At 33.9% G+C, this 23648-nt stretch overlaps 1 long non-coding RNA gene across 1 annotated transcript; it reads right to left on the bottom strand.

Moving 5' to 3' along the window:
• Positions 1 to 8847: 8847 nt before the first annotated feature.
• Positions 8848 to 17495, bottom strand: LOC131523951 (uncharacterized). Its single transcript, XR_009266890.1, has 3 exons — positions 17238 to 17495; positions 10983 to 11071; positions 8848 to 8970 (listed from the first exon to the last, which is right to left on the bottom strand). It is a non-coding gene; the product is annotated as an uncharacterized LOC131523951 (long non-coding RNA).
• Positions 17496 to 23648: the final 6153 nt, after the last annotated feature.

Genomic DNA, 23648 nt, shown 5'->3' with positions numbered 1-23648 from the left:
AAACTTGTATATTTTCTTGTGAGAACACTAATCTTGTGCCTATTTTTTTAGTAAACCAAAATCTTGTTCATTATTTAGTATTCTTAATGACTCAATATTAAGAATTCTTGAATGAAGAACACATGAAAGAAAGATTGAGGAGAAAATGCAATTACCACACTCTGCAACGACATCCATACGGTTATTCAAATAACGATCTGAAAACATTGGCTTTGTTTATTTATAGAAATGTACGTGGTCTCTGACTGCAGTCTGGACGTCAATAAAGATGATGATTTTTCAAAGCTTGCAAATGAGCTGGACTCTGAGAGAATATCAAAGACAAACAAACAGCAAAGAGAGGAATCTCAATTTCTTTCGTCGCACAAAGGATTAACGTGTCCTTACTGTCACAAGGACGCAGCTGCCAATCCTGCATCTGAAGGACGTTTACTCAGTCAACAAAGCACTGGAACACAAACGCAATTACAGAGAGCAACGCACACCTGTACACACCCTGAGCGCGAAAACACAAATCACATTTGTCTGTGTTTTGAGTGATGTGTCAAGTCTAGGGCTGTCAGTAGAGTAGAAATTTTAATCAAATCAATTTTATACCATATGCAAATTAACCAACTGCTATTAAATTAATCGAATATCAGAATTTGCTGAAAAAGTCCCCAAAATAAGTTCATTCAAATACTGTTTTTGCAGTGTTTTCAAAATCTTTATATGATGGTGTTGAAAATACTTAAAGGGACAGTTCACCCAAAAATGAAAATTCTTATGCTTTTAACTGAAAAGTCATCTTCTGTGAATCATGAGAGAAATATGCAAATTATTATATTAATTATATGTGGATTACTTGTGGATTACCCTGATGTTTTTATCAGCTGTTTAGACTCTCATTCTGACGGCACCCATTCACTGCAGAGGATCTGTCGGTGAACAAGTTATGTAATGCTAAATTTCTCCAAATCTGTTCTGATGAAGAAACAAATCCATGGCCCAAGTAAAATTTGTATTAACCATTTCTTTTTAGATTTGTTTTCATTGCATCTTAAAAATATAACTGCACTAGTAGTTTTTTTTTTAATGTATTTATTATTATACATTTTTTGTTTAAACTTAAAACAAGTGGAAAAATCAGACAAATAAAATAAAAAAATAAAATGTAATCATTAAAAAGGGCTTTAGAATTAATTGTACTGGCTTTAAAGATTTCAACACTGTTCAGAATATGTAGTATGCAATATTTTTTCAAATGTTGGTTGTACTTCAAGCTTCAATTGCTTGCATGGGTCAACTGGCATGATTAATTACGTTCATTTTTTACCACACTTTTTAAAAAAATAATTAATCACACTCAATTAAATGACAGCCCTAGTAAACTCAGTTATGCAAAGCCCTCACACGCTCTATCCGTTTCTTCCACAGATACAAGCGACTTGAGATCAAGAGCTTGTGGTTTTACTGACAGTGCACATTAGGTTAGGTTTTGGATGCTCTGATCTTTTCTTGTTCTACTGCTAATATATATTCTGCAGTCCCCAAGCGTATTTATGGATACAGTCCATACACACACACACACACACACACAGTGTATGTGCTTCACAACAAAATCATTACACTTTCAGCACTACTAAAGGGCAGGAACAGGGCTTGTGTGTGTGTGTTTGTTGGCAAGCCGTTACAAACAGACGTTCCTGAAGGAGCTGAAACTTATCTGAGTGCTGATTTGGCACAACACCTCCAGGCTGAATCAGCCCATTACTCAAAGGGTGCTAATTACAACGAGCGTGACCGTGTTACTCTGTGTGCATGAGAGTACGAGAGAGATACTTTTGTACTCACAGTTTATTAGAAGATTAAATACATTCCTTCACTTTTTCTAAATACTTCTGCGCTTGAACACATCATGAAACAGGTGAATGAAGGAGAAAGTATGAAAAATAAGATTTGTGACTTGAATGAAAAAAGGTGCTTTAAATGTGGAGCAAGTTAATTTTGATTAAATATTACAAAGAAAACCTTATTTATTTGGAATAATGTACAATGGTTGGTCATCCTATAAAACCAGAAACAAGTATTTGGAAAGTAAACAGACTATGATTTCATGTTGAATTTCAACATTTAATTTTCCAAGTGACACAAAACATTCAGTGGGAAATAATAAAAGATGGAGCATGTTCTCTTCCCCCATCAGGTTTAGATTGGTTTGTCAAAAGTAGGCTAAGATATTATTGGCTTTGGTTACATCAGCCAAAAAGTAATTTCAAAGGCAACAAAGTTGTTACATTTTTATGAAGGATTATGAGGAAACTTTTGTTTTCCTCTTTAGAATCACATGTACTCGTTTTACTTTAACTTTTGTTCAAGTAAAATGAATTTTTATTTCATGTTGTCTTCAAGTACATTCTTTGATGAACCTCATAAATCTATGTAGCTTAGAAGAACATACATTTAAATTTCTATCTTTGATATTAAAGGAATAGATCACTGAAAAATGAAAATAATCCACAAGTAATCCACACGAATCCAGTCCATCTATTAATGTCTTGTGAAAAGCAGCATGTTTGCAATAAACAAATATATTATTGAAATATATCCAGCTAAAATTAGAGTCTTCCATTCATACTACTGCTTTCCTCAAATATAAAGCTTTCTTGTCTGAATCGGGAGAGAACTAGACACAGATCAAGTACAGTTTTACATGAAAACTGTGCAAAACAGCATGATTATCCATATCTCGACTTTGCAAGCACTACTAATTGTTCACAAATATCAATATGTGTCCATTATTCTGTGATTTCATGATTATTCATTTGTCTACTCCCTCTCTGGTCAGCTCCAACTGTTAGAAACATCTGTGTGTGGGAGTCCGGTGCTAAAAATGTTTTTATATCACTGAAGAAACAAAACATGTTTGATATTCTATTGTGTTAAAGTACCAATACAAAGAAGTGGCAACAGTAAAGCAGCTCAGAAATTATTCTGACAGACCAATCAGGAAGAGAGAAACACTACAAATCCTACCACGATATACACTCATAAAGAGAAGCAGCGTAACTGTAATTCAGGGGTCCAACAGTTTGATGTTCCTTTCTTTATTTATGAGACAGGCTGTCCCTCAGTCCTCAGAAGGGAAGTTTGTGAAATGCTATAGAGTTTAATCAAGTTTAATTTGGCAGCTGTATTCATAGTTGCGGAGATGTTTCTTTATGACTGCTAAATCAAATCTATAAATTAGAATTTACTATAATTCAGATGCCAAAATGACACAAAGACAAACACAACCATTCCCGAGGAGGAGATGAAGCTCTGAATGTAAATAACTATTTCTTATAAAAGATATACATATAAAAGATACACTTTAGTCACCAAAAACATGAGTATGACATACAGCCTGCAATCATACAGTGACAGAAGAAGAGATTCTGCCAGGGAAAAAAAATAAAAATCATGGCCCAAAAAGAGACAGATGGAAAGCAGAAAAGCCAACACAAAGCCCAATGTCTGTGTTAAACAAATTACTAATTGTTATTATCCAAAATTTGTTTTATTATTATACAAAGCTATACTTACAAATGAGGAACAGCACATGCAATTTATCATGAGTTGTTTTTCGAGTTAAATGTGCTCCAGTCATGTCATGGTGTCAATTGTTTGCTATTTGGTTGATCACATCAATGATCGAAGGAAAAGGTAAATGTTGCAAAGCTTTAATAGTTGAGTTACACAAGCAAGCAAAGATAAAGGAACCTGCAGATTACAAGAAGTCTGAAAGCAAAACAGGGGGAAATGAAGAATAAAACCACAGCAAAGCACTAACATAATGGATTTAAGTTGGTATAGTATGTCTGATTCATTTATCATTCAGAGAGAGAGAGAGACATGACAAACTTAGGAAAGAGTTAGTGTTGGCTCAAAGCCTGGAGCAGAATGATACTTCAATGCCACGACCCAGAACATAGCTCACAACCTGACTGTGCCCAAAGTCTAACTGATCTGAACACCACGCACACCACATTCAGTTTTGGTTTAAAATGAATAAATCGTTAAAAAAACACACTTTTCTAAACCTTCCATGAACCTAATCTTTCTCAGTCTTCCATAAACATTCCTTCCCCCAAAAAATATGTTTTAAGAACTTATTAAACAAATGCAAATACTAAGATTTGCAAATGTTAAGATAATGGCAGAAATGTTAACATTAACTAACTCTGAGAAAGCTCTAAAATAACCTAATTGCAGTAAATGTTTGCACATTTTGAATAAACTAATGTCAAAGAGAAATTTTCATCTTTTTTTTTTTTTTTAGATATTCAACAGATCCTCATTTACTGATAAATATTAATATCAGAAAAATGAATGGCACTTTCCACACTTTAGGTGTCCCATTTCCTTTTTTTTTTAAGTATTAAAAAGCATTTTTTTACGCTGTTGCAAAAGCAATATTTAATAAAATAAAAATGCATATTGTGGAAAAATAACAACATAAATTAGCAATAAAAAGAAAACAGATAATTAAACATTTCAAATAACAGAGTGCCAACTGCAATTCTCAAGATTAATCATTCAACCTTACTTTTTTTTTTTTTTAATTCCTGTTAAAGGGATCATATGACGCGATTTAATGTTTTCCTTTCTCTTTGGAGTGTTATAAGCTGTTCATGTATAGATAAGATCCGTAAAGTCGCAGAGATTAAAGTCTCAAACCCAATATTCTTTCTAAAAGTTAAGACTCAACCACATCTTCCTAAAACGCCTCATTCAAACACGCCCCCACACACGCTCGAGGTATTCGGCCAATCACAACATACTAGATAGCTGGCCAATCAGAGCACACCGCGCATTTCAGAACTGAGCTTTGAAAAAACTGGGGCGTTTCAGAAAGTTGGGGCAGAGAGGAGAAACACACACTTTGGAGAGTGATTTGCAGGGAGGGTGGGATATTATGCTTTCAAAGCAATCTTGCTATTGCTAGCCTCTCCAAAATCACCTACTCTACCTTTAAGTCCCAATTAAGACGTGATTATAAATCTCACATTTTTCCTGTGTTACAGAATAAAATGAAGCTAACATCACAAAGTCATTAGTTTGTAAGCAAAACAGTCTAAAATTGTTATTAACTTGAGGCCCTCCAACAAGTTTATCTCAGTCTGCAAAGCACTGTACATTTGACGGTTTTGTTTGCTTTAAATATTTCACATTTCCAAATTTCATACTTTAAATTTTAAATATTTTCTTCCCTCTCAGCTAAATGACATTCCCAGTTTCACCTTGTAAGTACATGGAGGACGTTTTAGCAGGACAGCCTGCGGTTTTCACGGGGGCCTGACTACATTAGCATAAATGTTCAGCCGTGCTGCATAAGTCAGAGAGTCTGTCAGAGAAGAGATTTAGACTGCTGGCAACCTGGTCAGTGGGACAAAAGAGAGTTTATAGAACAGCCTTTGGTTCTGAGCGATCAATACAGTGAATCAGGGCTGTTCAAGTCTCTGCCCTGAAATAGAGCGCGCCAGTGACAAGAAATAAAGGTCTGCGCTGGAGGATGAGGGACTGCAGACGTGTCCCTGGGTTGCCTTGGTGACTCAGTAACACCAATACAAACCCAGCGACCTCTAAGACAAACATGTGACAGATTTCATGCGGAAAGCAGGACATACGGGAGGAAAATGAGCAGAGACAGATAGAGGGAGACGGGGAAGGTCATCTCAGGTCAGGTGCCCACAAAGACATCATGTCTATGAGACTAACTTTGGCTGCTGGGAAGGATATGGCACATTTATAAGTCCATGTTTGCCCTTGAGGAGAGATGAGAGAGCCATTGGGTCAGCAGGACAGCGCTGTAGGGGGCGAGAGGATGGGAATCGTCTGTTAAAGCAGGTCTGACACATGCAAATCCACAATAGAGACATGTCACACACTGCATAATATATAATCTATCTGTACACGTCATGCTGAAAGCATGGCATCTGATATCATTATTGTCATTACAGCATCTGTGGGTGTGCGAAAGTCCTGCTTGCATGGAAATGTTGTTACAGCTCATAGCTGTGATATAAAGCTATAAACATGTTCTGAAGCAGTATACTATACCTGTACTTTTAACGTATTAGTCCCAATTATAATAGTGGTTTGGGACTTTATAGTAACACTAATAAAAGCTAATAAATGCATGTCAACTAATTACACAGTAGTATCAGCACTCAGAGTCACAGAGTCTACTCACAATTTCCTTTTAAACATCAAAGCAAGAACAAACTTTTCTCTCATCCTGTCCATCATCAGTGCAAACAGCCCCAAGACTCTTTCAAAACTACAAATAAAACTCCTACAATAATAAAAAAAAAACCTCTCTCCTATTTCGCTCAGAGGCTTGATTGTGTGTGTGTGTGTGTGTGTGTGTGTGTGTGTGTGCTGATTGTTGTGCAGCTCGACCCCCCAGCTCTGCTCCTTTTGCCTTTGTCTGGCCCCAGGCTGTTTCCAGAAAACACTCGTTCAATTGAACTCTCAATATGTAACCACTTCCAATTAGCTGTTATATTCTCTCACTGCTTCTCGGCTTTGGCTGCTCGATTACAGTACACAGATATATAGGGAAAACAGATAAACAGACAGACACAGTGCTGTTTCCCACAATTATACAGCATGTAAATATAAATGATAAAGAAAATAGAATTTAGTGCAGTCGCAAGATGAGTTAGCATCAGTTAATGGAAGTCTGTCTGTTTTCTATGAGATTTTTGACTACAGGCCAGTTTACAAGGTCATAACCCGTCAGTGTGAATCAAATCATTCCATGTAGCTCCATGCACACACACACTCACAAATACAGACAAAGTCTTTTTTTTTAGCAAGTCACTCACATCTTAGTAATGCCCCTGGGTGGCTATTTCCAGTAATGTGTACAGATTCAGATATCTGAATAGGGAAAGACAGAAATCAACTAAATTTGTTTTTGTCAAGCTTAAACAACACTGAATCATAGATAAAATAGGACAAAAACAGCATCATCAGCATGATTATCTGACAATGTTTAGAAGTGAGCAGATTTATATATATATAAAAAGGAGATGGCTGGAAAATTTGGCATTGACAAACACTGTTAGAGAACTCACAAGTTGTGGTTCAAGTGATGTTCAACTTTTAATAATCACTCATTAAAGCATTACTAATATTACTAAATATTAATTCAATTGATTGATTTCCTCAAACATCTTCTGCATTAACCCCAGACAGAATAGAATCAATCTATCTATCTATCTATCTATCTATCTATCTATCTATCTATCTATCTATCTATCTATCTATCTATCTATCTATCTATCTATCTATCTATCTATCTATCTGTCTGTCTGTCTATCTATCATTAAAACAGTGTCTTTTTTTTTCATAAAAGTCAAATATGAGATTTTGGATGTCGATACCATCAGACTAGTAGAAAGAAAACATCCAAAACGCACAGTTAAGTGTTATTTTATAACACTAAAAATAACAGAATAAATAAATTAAATAATTTCACACAGCTCCTCATGCACACAGTTAATTTTATTTATTTATTTAAAAGCTGTTGATAGTATTTTCTGATTTATGGAGTGATAAAAAGACATATCCAAAATCCCAGCTGCAAATACACTGTAAAAAGGTTGCTGTAAATTTTACAGTAATTTACTGGCAGCTGGACGCCAGTAATTTACTGTATAAATGGTTACAGTATTATTACTGTAATTGCATTTATAGTATAATAATGGCTTTACTGTATTTCATTTACAATAGTATTACTGTATTTTCATTTATAGTATTATTACCGTATTTTCATTTACAGTATCAGTGCTGTAGTGTTTATTTTCATGTAGTTTAAACATTTTTTACCTGTAAAAAACAATCAAATTGTGGTACAGCACTGTAATCCATGATTTTTACCACCCCAACTCCATAAAAATCACAATAACCCATGAGCATATATTCTTTTTAATTGTTGAACATTTTCTTTTTAAAAGTACAAATTACAAGTCTTGATCTCTAGGATGAACTAGCTGAAAAAAAGGGCATCACAACAGTCCTCTGGGCACTTTGTATCATGGCAAAACATACACATACTGAAAAGCAAAAACAAGTGAGTATACTAACAGTCAAAAGTTTTGGTAAGATTTTTGGTGTTTTTAAAGAATTCCCTTCTGCTCACCAAGCCTGCATTTATTTACTGCAAAATCAGTAATACTGATATTATTATTATTATTATTATCATCATCATCATAACAGTCGAGTACATTTTTTCAGGATTCTTTGATGAATAGAAAGATCCAAAGATCAACATTTATCTGAAATAAAAATATTTTGTATTGGGGGGTTATAGAAATTACTACTTTTATTTAACAAGGATGGATAAAGACATTTATAATGTTACAAAATATTTCTATTTCAGATAAATGCTGTTCTGAACTTTCTATTCATCAAGGAAACCTGAAAAAATTAGACTCAGCTGTTTTCAGCACAATAATAATAATAATAATAATATAGTTTTTTTGAGCAGCAAATCAGAATATTAGAATGATTTCTGAAAGGATCATGTGACACTGAAGACTGGAGTAATGATGTTAAAAATTCAGCTTTGATGACAGAAAAATTTTATACATTTTAAAATATATTCAAATAGAAAACAATTTTAAATAGTAAAAATATTTCAAAATTGTACTGTTTTTGCTGTACTTTGGATCAAATAAATGCAGGCTTGGTGGGCAGAAGAGGCTTCTTTAAAAACATTAAAAATCTTACTGTTCAAAAACTTTTGACTGATAGTGTTAATAAAATCAAATAATACAGTAAAAATGAGTTTGTGTTGTGTTAAATTTCAGTAATTTTGACAGTCAAAGTTGACAAGCTCTCTGGAATTCAGGCAGATCCTTTTTCTTTGCACCTTCTTTCCAGAATTCCAGCTGACCTGTGACTTTCAATGCATTTGGTGCCACAAAGATCTGAAGGAACCTGCAAGCGCAAGAAAAAAAAAAAAAAACATTATTTTTCAAAGCAGTGTTTACAGAATTTGCCTCAACTCTCAAACTTGGTGCTGTATACACTTTGATGCTAATAAAACCTTATATACTACATCTGAACGCACCTACAAAGGAAGGTACATAATTAGTTGATAATCCATCACATTCAAATTATTAAAGCTCCATTTTTTACAATGCATTCTCAATCAGTAGAGCAAAGTGATAGAATGCTGAATTAATGGGTTTGATTCCAGGGGCGGTTCTAGGGTGAGTGGATATCCGGGGCTTAGCCCAGAGACATTAATTTATGTATCAGAATACACGGGATACAAGTCAAATAAAACAGGCTATGCTGAAAAGTGGCTTAATTATTATTATTTTTTTTAAAGCGACAAGTGTAATTGATTATAATTTGCACTTACAAATTTCAGAAATAATATTATGAAATTAATGTTTTGAATATAAACACAAAAATAGGTAATGATAGAAAAAATAAAAATAAAATGATACTTTTAAAAATGAGACTAAAATTACCAGTAGGTGGCAGCAAGCCACTGTCTTAATGACTGAGCCATTGAGTCTTTTATTCAATCTATTCATTAAAAACTGCTGATTCTTTCAGGAATGAAGAAACTGTTTTTATGAATGGATCAGTGAATCACTGATTCAAGGCATTCAAAAAAGGTAAATTATTTCAGTAATGAAACACTGTTGTGTGCAGAGACACACAACATGGCTTTGTTTAGAACCGTTTTGCGAAAAAATACAATATTTTCTTCACGATTTAAATCACTTAATATTAACTTGTTTATTGAATTTTGTTGCCCTGACACTTAGTAAAGTCTGCCACAGACCATGCTAAATGCTAACCAATTTGTTCATATAATCTAGTCATTTCTAAATGTGTGTGTGTGTGTGTCCTAGAAAATCTGTGCTTATAATACCATGATTAAAAATCTATAATTGTTGCTATACAGTAACAGTAATCTAATTTTGTCAGATGGGGATATCGGTATTATGAATTTATAGGCTACAGTAAGTTAAAGATACCTGAAGCAGCTGCATTTTGCTGTTTAAGTGCAGAAGTACATTTCTGGCTGAAGTAAATTGTCATCTCAGTTTTTTGTATTCATTTAAAATTAGACAAATCTGCTATTATTTTAATCTCCAATCTGTTATCAGTTTAGATAGTTTTGTAATGCTTCGCTAACTAGCAGAAGACATTAACCAGTTTTAAATTCCAATTGCACAGATGGGGAATGTTGTAACACTGTCTTACAATGTGCCCCGCTATTATTAAACTATGCTATTCTATGACATTAGCAATGCAATTTACACCATTTACTTTTATGAGTTTCAATGAGAAGCCACAAGAAGCAGGTGAATAAAGACTGAGAATCGATGTTTAATGTTCAGAAATTGTTATTTCAAGAAATGTAAAGCATTTTGGCTCGTTTATGTGTCCTATGACAGCTGTGTTTTGCAATCAGGGCCGTCCCAAGCATGGTTGCAATGTGTTCATTGTCAAACTCCAAAATTAGATTATTTTTAATTCTTAAAAAATGCCATTATTTTATTTGAAAAAGTTAATGATTTAATTTTATTGACAAAATATTTTAGTTTGTCTTGTATATTTTTTCATTAGATCCGATAATATTTTAAGCTGTCATATGGTTATGTTACAACGTGCCCCTCACATGTTACAATGTACCCCACCTATGGGGCATGTTGTCACTTCCAATCTTTTGAGATAAATAACAAAAAACATATACACCTGTAATTATGAAACAACGCAACATATTTGTACTAGACAAGTGTGAAATTAAAGTGTATAAAAAAAATATTCTCTGAACCCCATATAGATTTACACATGCTAAGAAAGTCAGTGTTAGGTTGTGTCCCGTGCTCCCCTACATTAAATACAATATAACTTGCTTTGGCTAAAAGCATCTGACAAATGCATGAATGTAAATACAATGTAAAACAAAATGTATTTTGGGTTACCTAATTCTGCATTTCTGTAAAACGGACAGCTGGCTGTATGATGATTCTGCCCTCATATTCAGGATCCTGTTTTTGCTTGGAGAAATCTCCTATAACAGACAGAGTCACAACACCCTTTTGGTGTTACTATAGTTTATTATCAGAAAAAAAAACTACCGTACAGTAATACAAACATTTTAAATAAAATAAACATTTTTGGTAACACTTTACAATAAGGTGTCATTTGTTAACATTGGTTAATGTATTAACTAACATGAACAAACAATGCATTTATTACACTATTTATTAATCTTTGTTAATGTTAGTTAATGACAATACAGTTGTTGTTTATTCCATGTAAATTCACAGTGCATTAACTAATGTTACCAAACACAACTTGTGATTTTAATAATGCATTGGTAAATGCTGAAATTAACATTAACTAAGCTTAATAAATGCTGTAGAAGTATTGTTCATTAATGTTTTTAACTAACGTTAATGTTAACTAATGAACCTTATTGTAAAGTGTTACCACATTTTTTATATTTATAAGCAAAACTTGCTAGCCCGTTCCTCTCTTTAAAAAGTAGGGACTTTAAGCAGCCTCCACTGCTGGACCGGCAACGGCATTCCAATGTCATATTGCGCGTTCGCGACTTCAACTGCTACTTCGTGGCATTCTATTGTAACCGTCTACTAGAGGAGAACAGCTGCTTTGCCGTAGTCAAAAAAAAATCTTTAAAATTAGCTTAAGTTTAAAACATAATCAACACAGATTAAATGAAAGACTAATGGTAGAATCTTATAGTGATGGAATTAAATGGTATATACCATAAAACGCAACATTTAACTACATAAACTGTCACATTGTAAGGACTTTTGTACTTTTACCTGCTTCCGCCAAACAGCAAACAAAATAAATCTCAAAATAAAATGGTCAGTTTTTCGTGGGCAAGTTCACTACTGTAAATTTACAGTAGTTTACTGTAGTGACCATGTATTTTCCCATAATCATTTGCAGTTTACAGTAAAACACTGTATATACATTTTACAGTATCTTACTGTACATAATACAGTAAAATGCTGTTCAAATTACAAAAATTGGGTTACAGTGTAACTAAGATGTAAATGACATAAAATTTTAATTTTGAACCTGGCTTTATCCAATGTTCAAATTTCTATTCTAGAACTTTATGCAAATTAGTACATATTTAATTAGATAATGTCATTTCAACATTTGCATATTTAAATATTATATTTTAGAAAACTTGTAATACAAAACAATTGTCTTAATGTACTGTGATTAATCAAAAGTATGGTATATCTATTTATTACGTTTTGTACCCTATACACCTGTGTAGTATCTTGCCTTAAATTGCATTACGCATATATCAGCCACGCTGCTCTTTAGATACCGCCATCGGCTATGGAAAACCCAACCACTAGTTAAGAGCACAAGGTTTTTGCCAAGAAGGCGATTGCCCCAATGAGCATTAAAACGTCTTTCATTAATTTTTTAACAAGTAGCATGTTCTGTCTTTGCACTGTCTATAATATAGACCATAAAGACAGAGCCAAATCCACAGTAAATAGCCATATTGATCAAGAAGATGCTATGCTTTTATGGGTTGCAAATGCATCAGGATAATTCCTGTGATATAGATGATTTTCCGATGTGCCATGAACACACTTCAACCCCACATCAGCACCACATTCTCCTGGTCTCCCAATTGAGAAATCCACTGCACAGCACACCAAGTCAGTAATCCAGCAACAAAACCAGCTAAGCCGAGAACAATAATGACCTTAATTCAGTGTGCAAAGATTATTCTGTATTGCATCAGAGGTGGTCTGCAGAGGAAACACTGGAGAGAGTTCCATGAGTAATCACTTACAAGAACCGCAAACCCACGAGTCTCAGCAATAAAATAAACCTCCTCTAAACACACAGTTGTCTCAGAGCAGGAAGAGCTTGCTTAGTAACACAAATCTACCAAGAGATAGAAAAATATACATGCATTTTAAACTGTCTATGTGTATGTAATCTTCTGAACTCTTACTCCATGGCACATATCAGCCGTGCAGCAGATCGCTCTTAAAGAGACACCTCTACTTTTTGCACGTGGCAGCTCCATCATGAAGCATCCCAGGAAGGACTTGGGGCAACAGCTAACGCTGTCGTAGTAAGAACAGCGGCCCATTTTAGCAGGCAGGATTATCGGAATGTGCTCTTTCCTGATAAGTGGATTATTACGATATTTCTCCATTTCACTATGTGGGGTTGAAGCACATTACCAAAACCGCAACTTATGAAATCAGGAGTGTGGCGTCTGGATTACAGAAGAGTGAGAGTGCTTCTGTATTTCAGAGTACGGGAGTCCCCTCACTCAGCACAGCCATAATTACCCATCAGCCCTCACCACATCACATAAAGACACACAATCTCTCTCTCTCTCTCTCTCTCTCTCTCTCTCTCACTAGCTCGCCTTCCAATATTAACGTTTATGTAAGCATTGCAATGCATAAGGATTAATTTTGTAAATGCTAAGACCTCGGTAATGCTGTTAAAGAAATAGTTCACCTAAAAATGCTAATACTGTCATTTGCTAAATGTTTATATTTTTTCTAAACTGTATATCTTTCCTTCTAATGTGTAAATCATTCTTCTGTGAAACACAAAATAAGTTTAGCAGAAAGCTGACTGTTTTTATGCAATAAAAGTGGATGGTGACTAGAAGCTGTCAAACAGACAAATTATCATGAAGCACCATGAACATAAACTATGCTACTCATGACTAAAGACCAAGTATTCTAAAGTCAAAATTTTATATGAGTAAAATATAAGATTTTTTCCCCCCAAATATTTAAGTAATACTTTTACTCCATAACTTTCTTTTTTCCTTACACACAAAGCTTGGACGATAATCTAATTGCAAATAAATTAAATAAACTATTAAATATTTTAATAAAAAGTTAATTATTGTTATTATTATTATTAATATTGTTATTATTAAGCAAGAAGGTCATATGGACATATTTTTTTTATATAAGAAAAAAAAAAAAAAGGTTATACAGAATCATGCTTTTTGAGTGAACTATTCTATTGAAATATTATCTTTAATGCATGAAATTTGTACCAGGGTCTTATTTTACATTTCTAAAACTCTCCTTACATTGCAAATTGCCTTTAATGTTCAGATATTTGAAGCCATGGAGTGAAAGCAGTCATAATGTTTATATTCAGCTTTAGACTGTAAATTGCCTCTCTCACTTACTGGGTATCTGCAAGCTCAGTTTCTCAGCCGAAGGGAAGCTTTGAATGTTGATTCAATGAATGAGAATATTACAATAATGGTTTCTATGCATGTTTATGTAATTGAAAAATAAGGAGGTTCAGGTAAAAGAAAATCTCCTCAAGGACGCACAGACTGCTGAAGCATGGAATATTAATTCATATTCATGCACACAGAGGAACAGTGGGTGGCTGTATATTTGAATTAAGGGGCGTGACTAAGAGCCGTTCTCAGTCCAATCACTGCCGCCCCACGGCTACATGCTGAAACACGGGACAACGTGCAGAAACCTCAACCTGATTACCACCTGACCATTCACCTTTGAACCTACTGCCTCTACTGTACATTCAAGGACACTTGGACTATGTTTAGAATGGAATACTATCTTTCTATTTACTGTATTTCACACTGTGCATACACTGTACTCTGCAATGAATGAATGAATGAACGAATGAATGGTTTATTTAAATTTGAAAAATATACATATTTAATGCATACACTGAAAAAAAAAAAAAAAAAACTTTAAATTATTTTTTTTTTATTAACTTTAATCAGCAATTACAAAGAAAAGTCATGTATCCCATTGAATTAAATATGAAATTTTGAATTAGAAAGACTCAAATAGTATTTTCTTGTAAAATATACACCAATATATAATTTTGTTATTATTATTATTTTTTTTAAATCATGTTTTTATTATTATTATGTTATCATGTTTTTATTATGTTGTGTTAGTTATCTGTATTTTTTTTTTTTTTTGTTATTTTTAACCTAATCAAAATAACCCAACTGCAGTTTGATTGAGATTAATTGGAATGCACAATGAAAAACATGATTTTTGAAAATTGTTAAAAACGGATTTATCTGTTTTCGCAAATGAATTCGTCATATACTGTATATGTATGTATGTATGCATGCATGCATGCATGTATGTATGTATATGCCACATTTGTCATCACATGATGCTAAATGAGTGGAGCCCATTTATCTTAGAAATACAGTTATTAAGCATTTTTAATATGATAATTTAAAGTGCTCCTGGTTCTTGGCAGTATATCAAATAGTGAGCCAAGGAGAAGTTAAAATGGCTAATATTACTTCTGGTTCATATGTCAAAAGGAAATGGAAGGTACAATTGAGTGCATGTTGTTGTATACTGCACATTTTGGCAAATATAGTAGGTAATTTGAGTAAACGTAGCATACTGTGCACATTAGACGTACTGGGGAAAAAATAAGCATATTATGCTTTTATGGCATTCCAAACATTCCTTAGATGTTCATACCTTCCGTAACTAACTACTGATTGATTGATTGATTGATTGATTGATTGATTGCAATGGAATTTGAATTAAATCAAATTCCAGTGCATTTTAACAACAGCTACCGATGCAATAGTTACTCATAGTGACACACACACACAACACTCTCCTCCATAACGGAGGTCAGTGGCCAAAGAGGTTATCATGGCATTTTTGAGCAGGAAAGGCATTTCCAGACCTCCAGAGACAGAGCACATTGTACAACTGTCAAAATATCAGGCCAAACAAAAGGTGCTTACAGTGGGACAAAGTACAGAGAGGTGTGGAGGAGGTTTTTCGCAGACAGATGGGCGTTTTTCAGCCCTAAGAATTCATAAACAACACACTCTTTTTTTTCATGCTGTTTTGTTTCCTGAACATGCTCAGCACGTACAGCACCGTCAAAACACGTTTGCCAATGTGCCACTTTACAGCTGGGGTACGAGAGAGATGTTTTGTTTGTTTCATAGAGACCTTGAAAGTTTTGAAAGAGCTAAAAGATGCAGTTTTTCATATATTATTATTTTTTTTTCTATTCAGTACTGCCATGTAATCATGTAATTTCCATCTGCTGCATGTATGCAATTTCGCAATTACTGCCATCTAACACAGCAGAGACAGAAGTTGCATGTGTTTCTGCAACCTGCTCAAACTCTCCACCCCTCATAACCGTCTGATGCATATTGCACACAAAACTGAAAAACACCTTCACTATCTGCCACATGTCTGGTCTAATTTTGATTGGTTGACTTATTTATGTAAGATCTGGTTATGCAAGATTGCCTCTATCTTAATTCGCATTTAAACCTGGGCCCTGTTTTTTTTTTTGTATGCTACTTAACTAATGCAAATTAACACCATCTTCTTACCATGCCATTTCTCAATATCTGGTCATTTAAGTTCTTCAAATATCATAGTGAGTGTTGTCAAAGGAACGAGTGCAATTTTTCACACTTGCTAAACAAGAACTCATTTTATAAGCTACGAACAACATCAGGATGTATAAAAGCAAATGTATAGACTGCTAAAGCTACCAAAACAAGAAAAGGGAGACGCCTGGGAGGAAATTGTGGATAAATTAAACACATTATTTTCATTTTCACTGCACCTTTTCATCTGCATTTTTATTAATTACCCATAAAATCTCATATAATTAAATTCTACTTGCAATATGGATGAGTGATGATCTAATCCTGTTTAAATAAATCTAGGAAAATATATTAATAATGCCAAAAAACTGATATTGCATTAGACAGCTTGATATAACAACCATGGAGGATCAAAATGTTAAAAATTAGAAATGTCATTAAAATAAAAGCAATTACTAGAAACAAAACCTGCTTAGGGAGACTTTTTGACCCTGAACAAAGAAAATAAGCAATAATAATGATATAGAGAACCTATGGAACACAGACAAGCATTTCATGTGCATGTCAAATAATTGTATTTCTGACCAAATAATAAAAATGAGCAATCATCGTGATATAGAGCAACCTGTGAAACACAAACAAGTATTGCATATGAGCATAACATAAATCTACACGCCAAGAACACATTTACAGTGTTTGCAAATTACTCCCATTATCACAATGCAAGCCAAAACGACAGCATCCTATCCTGACTTTAACCTGCAATGCAAAACACATCAAAAGATATGATAAAATTTACACCACACCGACTTACCAAAGAAAGCCATCACCTCAACTGCAGGCCTGTACTGTTTCTTCATGTGGTAGGATTCCTTTTCATGACATCTGCATTGGAAAATCAATTAATCCACAAGTTGTTTCCAGATAGCAGTGATTGCACTCATGAATCTAACTACAAAACACAAAAACAAAAGGAAGTTGGTACAAGTATAATGTCACGTCATCTTTGGAAGACTCTTATTGGATGCCTGATGGACATGTGGTATTGCAGGTCAGTGTTAAGGGGTTAAGGTCTTGTTAGCTTCTGCTCATAGATGTTGTAAACATATCATCTGGTTCTAAAAAGCATTGTTCTTATTTGATGGGCAATGCAAATTAAGCATATATTCTAAAAAAAAAAAAAAAGAATGGGCTTAGAAAGAATTTTTAAAGGGGTGGTTTACTGCTTTTTTTCTTTACTTGATTGTGTTTAAGGGGTGCAATATAACATGTCTTCGTGTTTCGTTTGTTAAAAAACGCCTTATTTTTCATATATTTCAGCTTTATTGTAAGCCGCTTTCTCCTCTGTCATTTGAACGACCGGTTGGCTTCCTGATTCTCTGAAACCACTCCCTCAGAAACAGGCAATGGACTCAGATTGGTCAGTTGGGCCGGTGTGTTGTGATTGGCTAAACTGCGTACTGCACATTGTCCAGAAACTTCGCACCCATTCCCTTCACGGGCGACCGCTGCATGTGCTCCGGTCAAATGTAAATAATGGTGTCAATATTGCTGTATCAGTTTGAGCCAGAATCAGACCCAGAAAGCGGTAATGAAGAGAGTCAAGCAGAACTTCCACAAACACGGCTCTTACAAAACGTTTCTGAATGGAAGTTTGCTGTTGTGATTACATATAATTTTTTGAAGTTCGTACACGTTTGTCTTATACACACAAAATAGCATCGAACTAACTGGCCACTGTAACCAAACACCGTTGGCTTGTGTTTACGTTCTTGATCAAATCGAAAAATTACGTCATAAAGTATACATGGAAAATACATTTACAAAATTAGTACATAATTACAAATTCGGGTCCAAAATGTCTGTACGCGTTTGTCATAGACACACGAAATAGCATTTAACTCACTGGCTACTAAAGCCAGCGTTGACATTTGTTTACGACCTTGATAAAACTAAAACATTACGTCTGAAATTATACATGCAAATACATTTAAAATTATGAAATCTTACTTACAGGTTGTGGCCCAACAGCTGCTGCCTCTGGTTTTAAAGTTGGAACTGCTCCATGTTTTAGTAATAGTTTCTGTGTGAATCCGGCATTGAACTCGTGTAGATTCTGGAAGCTGTCTTCCATAAAATGCGCGGCACAGAGAGCTGAATTAGGATTGTAATTGTCAGGAACATAATCAAACATAAATTTTAACCTTTGTTGACCAACTCCAGCATCTGTAAGAAGCCCGAACACAGAAGACCTGACAGCTGGGTGAAAATAACACCGTTTCGACGGCATGGCTACAACTCTCCACTATAACTCTTCCTCTTCGACAAAGCCGCAGAACATGGCCTTGCCCCTTTTTTGCATGTTCCGGAGGGAGGGGTTTGATGGGTTTTTTACGTATGCAACCCGGGAAGTATCTCGTTGTAGTCCCATAGGAGTCGTTTTTGTAGGCATTAAACTTCCTGATTTTTAAAAGACGTTATCTCCGCTTACATTGAACTTTCAGCGCAGCAACTCTGCAGATACTGTTCATGCACCAACAGCAACGTTACACACTATTTAAAATGAAAAAAGTGAAATCGCAGTAAACCACCCCTTTAAGGTTTTTGAAACATTCTCTTATGCTCACCAAGGATCAAAAATACAACTATAAAAACAGCAATTGTGAAATATTATGAATTTCAAAATAACCAAGTCTATTTTTTTCATATATTTTAAAATGCAATTTATTTATGTGATGCAAAACTGAATTTTCAGCATCAATATTCCAGTCTTCAGTCTTACTATTCTAATATGCTGATTTGCTGCTCAAGAAACATTTCTCTTTTTTTGAAAGCAGTTGCGCTGCTTAATATTTTGTGGAAACCATGATTTTTTATTTTTTATTTTTTTAGGATTATCTGAAACAAAATAGTGGTATTGGCCAATTAGCATCATTTTGTCATTTTTCTGAAGATTCAGATTAAATCACAAAATTTACGCTCAGGTGTTTAGCTAATATACATATATATATATATATATATATATATATATATATATAAAAAAGAGCAACTATATGGGAAAATTGCTAACCAGTTGCTTTCTCCAGATATTATAGATCTCCTCAGTCCTGAGAAGTTTACAGAGGACATGGAAAGAGGGAATGATTTAAGATTTGTTAAAATATTGCTGATTGGATGCTGCCGGATCACTGCACACAGCTACAATGTTATTTTCTTCATAACAATAAAACCAGTATAACATCCCACAGTAAAATGAACAGTGCTAAAATATGGTCCAGTTCAATTATCTAGTTTTCTGTGCACCAGCTCTTTTGATTTTTATTGGCTCACATTGTCTCTCTGCCAGAAAAGAAATCTTGCCTTTGAAAACAATTGATGCATACACCTGTCACAGTGCACACAGCAGGGAGGAACGAGGAATACGCAGACTAGGAGTAACTTCAAAATAATAGTCTTTAATTAAGACATCAGGGCAAGACAAGGCAAGGCTGACACAGACAGGAACACCGGGGAATAACGAGTAGACCAGACGAAAACTAACTAAACAGGCAGGAACTAAATACACATGACAATCACTGATAATTACTAAAACACGGCTGGACAAGACTTAACTAATAATCACACTTAACAAGGACAGGAACATGACCAAATAAGTAAACAAGAGGCGGGACCACATGACACACACGACAGAGGACTGACAACACCACTGTTCAAATGTTTTTTTTTTCTTCTTTTTTTTTTAAAAGAATTAAATAATTTTTAAAGAATATTCATATTTTTATTCAGCAAGGACTCATTAAATGTGTCAAAAGTAACAATAAATACAATATATTTCAAATAAATATTCTTTTAAGCTTTGTATATTCATCAAATAATCAAATAAAAAAAATGTAAAATAATTTTAAAAAAGCATCACAGTTTCCACAAAAACATTAAGCAGAACAACTGTTTTCAGCAGTGATAAGAAATGTTTAGAATTAGAAAGATTTCTAAAGAATCACGAGACAATGAAGACTGGAATCACAGGAATTAATTACATTTTAAAATGTATTCAAATAGAAACAGTTATTTTAAATTGTAATAATATTTTACAATATTACTGTTTAACTGCATTATTGATCAAATAAACAGCACAAGAGACTTCTTTCAAAAACATTCAAAAATCTTACAGATCCTAAACTTTGCTAGAGCATATCTCTGATGCAAAAGAAAATTTAGGATGCAGTGTGCATCAGATGACCTTTCTGAGGTTTCTAATCATAACGCAGCAGCTATGCTTCATTAATAGCATTGTGGGTGACAATCTCTCTTTGTGTTGATGTATTGTGATGTACCACTCACATCTGCTGTAGGCATTATTGCCATGTCAGTTTGGCTATTTTACAACGGCCTCAAACGGCTCATCCTTAAAATCTATTACTGTTTTGAGTCTTGTTTTTAACCCAAGTGTTATATAATATGAAGCATCTGTTCATGCACTGATGCCAGACTTGTCATTCATCTGTTATAAATAATCAAACATTTTTGAATACATTTTTAAAGCATTTAAGTCATTAGATAATTGAAAATAGGCATCACTGTGTGGTCATATAATATAATAAAACATTTTGGAGTTGAATTTCTAAAACACTGTGGTATGCAGTATGTACATTTTTTCATACTGCATTTAAAATTTTGGTCATATAACCCAGCAATATGAACCAAAATATATTTCTCCATTATTTTTTTTTAATTGCACTCAAGCATGAATTATTAGATTTGAGAGCTACAGTGGAGTTACTGATAAGCATGTACCCAGGGTAATTTTGTTAAAATGAACAAGGATTGTACAGTATATTTCTAGACTTTTAATACAATATTGTATGGATACCTGTTTCTGCCATGGAATAAAAAAAAAATAAAAAATCTCACAATTCAGACTTTGTTTCTCACAATTCTGAAAAAGTCAGTATTGCAAGATATAAACTCAGGATTCTAACCTTTTTCTCTCAATTCTGAGTTTCCATCTTGCAATTCTGCTTTTTTTTTCTTCTTCAGAATCTTTAGTTTTCACCTCAATTCTGTTTTTTTTTCTTTCTTTTCACTACGGAATAAAATATTTAAAAAGGTTTTGACTTTTTATCTCACATTCAGACTTTTCTTGCAATTCCAAGTTGATATCTCACAGTTCTGAATTTTTTCTCAGAATTCTGTGTTTACATCTAGTAATTATTTTTTTCTTTTCTTTTTTTTTTCCAGAATTCTGGGTTTATATCTCACATTCATTTTTCAATTTAATTTAATTTCATCTGGGTTTACATTTTTTTTTTTTTTTTACCACAGCTGTGAGTTTACACCTCAATTGTGAGTGTGTATATATATATATATATATATATATATATATATATATACATATATATGTCATAGTTTACATCTCACAATTCTGTTCTTTGTTACTGCCATTTTCTTCTCATAATTGCAAGAAAAAAGTACATATTGTGAGATATAAACTGAGAATTGCGAGTAATTAAAATTCTGCGATAAAAAGTCCCAATTCTCTTATTTTATTTTATTCTGTGGCAGAAAAAGGCTTCCACAGTATTGTGAACCATTCGAAGAACAACTTTCCTCTGTAGCCACTATCCAATTTAACCCTCATCCTTGTCAAATGTCATCATTTGGGATGTTCTGTTTTTTATTTATTTTTTATTTTTGCTGTGGTTGACTGGGTTTTCTGTTTTGATTTGCGCTAGTTAGCAGGGCAGATGTGATGGGGAAGGGAGGCGGGCGATAGCATATACTCCAAATGCTCTCAGAAGAGTGCTTGACTATGTCACAGGCTTTAAGAGGACAACTGCACTTCACGCTCATTCTCTTAGAGATGCCAGGGCCATTTGAGCTGCTTACATAATAACTGCAGCACACACACAGTCACAGCGCCTTCATCAGAGTTTTGTGTATGCTCATGGGACATCCAAATTTCAGCGTTTCTCTCGTTTTCCGTGTGTGCGAGAAGCTCATTTCGCATGTATGATTCCATGCAAACACCATTCGCACTCTGAAAACAAAGTAAGGGTTTTTATCTGTGGCCGTCCTTGCAGAAAAGCAGGCCAGCAACTAATTAATCATTAAATCTGAAATTAGCATACAGCATCCTGTGTCTGTGTTTGCAGAGGCCCATAGGAGAACAGAGAGAGAGAGAGAGAGAGAGAGAGAGAGAGAGAGAGAGATGGAAAAGAGGAGAAGAGAAAGAGAGAGAATGAAAGAGACAAAAAATAGATCTCGGGTCTTGAGGACTGATTCACTGGGAATTAAAACTTCAGGGGTGGTCACACTATATTTTAAGCATGTCTAAAATTATTTTAAACCCAGTAATGAATTCAGGTAACATGATGTGATTAATTATAAGTGGATTTTTACATTTTCAGAATATTTACATTTTTATTGCTATGTAGTTGCTAAGGTGTTCAGAATGGTTGTTAATGCAATACTATGCAGAATTAAGTGTGTTGTGATTACGGTTGAACTTTACTAGCACTACTAATAAAATCTGAATTCTCAAATGAAATAGTATATACCCCAGTAAAATGCAATTCATGTGGAATTTTATCTCTGTGAAATCTGACATGAAATAATAGTCTGAACAAATGGATAAAATAACATAAAAATGAAATGGGGAAAAAGTGCATATGTGATTTCTCTAGAGTATCATATTTGATATGGGTCATATAGTTTGATGTGAGAATACAGAGCTCATACTTGAGGGTGAAAAAACACCTATATTTTATTCAGAGGCCCTAACTGAGCAAAAATGTGCCATTTGAATCAGTTGCTGGTATTTAAATGGCCAAAAAATGTAAATCAATGACATAAAATGCATAGTTGTCACTCTCAATACATATTGTACAATAATATCACACAAAACATATAATGAAATGTAATACAGTAATGAAAAGCCTGATGTATCATATTTGATAGTCACATATTACAATGATACTTAAAAAAAAAATATATATATATATATGGTTAAGTAATCCTAAATTGCTTCAGTCCAGTAGCTGTACATCTTGAATTATTGTAAAAATCAGTAAAGATTTCACAGCAAAAAGACATGTGAACCATGACCAGAATTTTTTACAAATGTACTTGGTAAAAAAACTGTATACTATTGCTAAAAGTATACTAAGTAACTATTCATTAGACAAGATAATGTGTGTAGAAGACTGTACAGAACAAGGTTTTCAGC

The sequence above is a fragment of the Onychostoma macrolepis genome, chromosome 18 (assembly GCF_012432095.1).
Source record: "Onychostoma macrolepis isolate SWU-2019 chromosome 18, ASM1243209v1, whole genome shotgun sequence".
Lineage (NCBI taxonomy): Eukaryota > Metazoa > Chordata > Actinopteri > Cypriniformes > Cyprinidae > Onychostoma > Onychostoma macrolepis.
This window is presented reverse-complemented; position numbering and strand designations above follow the sequence as displayed.